The following is a 2,586-nucleotide window of genomic DNA, read 5'->3' on the forward strand; positions in this document are numbered from 1 at the left end:
TCGGGTGGGAGGCGGCCGTCAGTCCCACGCCATCGCCGGTCCCCGCTGCGGGCCACGCGGGACGAGCGGCCAGAGGGCGGTGGTCCGAGGGTCGAGGGGCCTGTGCGGCGGCGCGCACGGGAAGTGCAGTCGGAGCGCGAGCGAGCGACCGGGGCCCCTGGGCGAGAGGCCGGAGTGGGCGACCTTTCTCTGCTCCTGCTTCACCTAGCGCCGTCCTCGCTGCCCCTCACCCCACCCCTTTGGCGCACACCTCCCCACACGTACACACGCGCGCAGGCACCCGCGCGCTCACTCACACGCACACCCGGAGTGGGTGTGATCTAAGTCGCGATGCGCTCTCGCGCCCAGAGTTCACACTCGGCCTCAACAAAACCTTTCCGAGCAGGGAGACTGCCCTTCGAGCTACGCATTAAGTAGAAGTTCCTACAAAACTACTGTATCCTCAGAGCTGGAACCAGAGAATACTGGCTGCAGAGGATTTGGTTTGTTTCTCTTGGATCCATCCAATTTTAAATACTTCAAAGAGAGAGTTCAGAGGAATAACGCTAGGAATTATTAGTTCAAAAATGTATGCAGTACACACACCTCTGTTTTCTGCCTAATAGGATAAGAAGGATCTTTGAAACCTACAAATAAGCCAAAAATCACTTTTAACCGACTCCTCCAACCAGAACCCTCATGAGAGCTGATAACTAAGTAATTTTAAGATTTACCCCTCTTTTCCTCCTCTTCATTGTCCTTTCAGGAACTATTTTTAACCCTTTAGCTATTTCAAAATGGGTAGCACAAAGGTAGTAAGATAGCCTGGCCTAATTAATAAACTGGATCATGGGTGGGAAACATCAGGTTTCATTAGCATAACCATATTTATTCCCAAACTGTTTCCAAGACAACAATTATATTTGAGCCAGAACTTAATTATGTGTTGATCTATCTTTATTTTACAGGAAGTATTAGTCACCCAGACTGGTGTGTTTTAGTTCCCTAAAGCCAATGAAAACATTTTTGGGAAGCCAACTCTTGTTTTTTCATCTTGAGAGAGAATTCAATTTACACATTCATGTAATAGGAAGAAGCTGTGAAGTGTATACAAGTTTTTTTTTTTTTAACCTTGACGTTGTTACTGGGTTGTCTTAAAATATTTTCAAAATCAGATACAAATGCTAGAAAGGTGACACCAAAGAACATTTCTATCATGTGTGTTGGATGCTCAGTTGTACCTCAAAGGTATAAATCCAATCTGTCAGTCTAAATGCCACCTCATTTATCAGTCTGATCCAAGAATAAAGAATTCTTATTTGGAAGATTAAATACTATTCAGGGATTTTTTTTTTTTTCCATCTTGGCTAATTGATTTCCTGGTAACTGCTCTTTTCTCCAAATGATACCTCTAGTGTTTATTGTCTTAAAGGCATCGACGAGAAGCCCACATATATGTGCCTTTTGTGTATGCCACCTGATAACTACTTTTCTATTCTTGCAAATGGGGATTTAAAAATAATCTGTGTTTTACAGATGACAACAGGCCCAGAGTAAGAACAGAGTAACAGTAATGAATACAAAAGTATATCTCCACAGTGTGTAGCAATCAAACCCCTCCCATAGTTTTGAGACCCCCTCCCCCGCAATCATTTGTCATAGATGTTCCAAGAATTTGTTATTGCAGTGCCCACCACTTTGTTCATTATCCCTCAGGTTTCAGTTCACTGGTAGCGGCTTTCCTTGACACTGAACCAGATGAAATCGCTGTTGGGATTCCTGAAAGTGGCCTATAGCTCTCTGCCCTTCTTACTGTCATGACTTCCTCCCTACAGGATTCATCTGCCCTTTGTGAAAGTAGAACCATGGCATGCTGTATCTCTACCCTCCAGACAGACCCAGACTTGCCTGAATCATGGGCCCAGCATCTCCTGGTATTCAGTCTGAGATCCATGAGATACCAGCAGTATGGAAATGAGTTGAAATGCAAAGTTAAAATGCTAGTTCTACCATCAATTTCCCTTGAAAAGAAATGAATGAAGTTCCTATGTTGATTGTGCGCATAGGGTTCACTTTTATAAAAGAATTGTTTGAAAATATAGTTACCATAGGATAAATTTCACTTATCTACTACAAACTTAATATTCTTGAAACTCAGACCATCTGATCCACATCAGGCTGCATACAGTTGTTAGTACAACATAAGCACTAACCGCTACTGCCAGTTTCAATATTTCTTAATGAACTGTGCACCTTCTCTAAACCCAGGACTTTAATATCAGGAGACAGAGTTAAGTTTGAGAATTGACATAGGCAACTGCTTTTGGTCATTATGGAGCATTATTTTTTCTATTACCACTTTTCTTATCCTGAGCTTTAAACATGACTTGTTTGGGTTCCCTTGAAAATTTTATTCAGACATTAATTAGAAAATTAAAGAGCCTAGAATTATTAACTTGTTAGAAAAACGTTATGAACTATCAGAAAAGCTGTGAATCATTTACATTTTACATATTAAAGGTAAAACAAATTTCTTCTTAACTGTTGCAGAGAAGAAATACATAATGTTTAAATGTCATGAAATAATTATACAGCAAATACCTGACT

The sequence above is a fragment of the Pteropus vampyrus genome, unplaced genomic scaffold, assembly GCF_000151845.1.
Source record: "Pteropus vampyrus isolate Shadow unplaced genomic scaffold, Pvam_2.0 Scaffold43, whole genome shotgun sequence".
NCBI classification, from domain to species: Eukaryota; Metazoa; Chordata; class Mammalia; order Chiroptera; family Pteropodidae; genus Pteropus; species Pteropus vampyrus.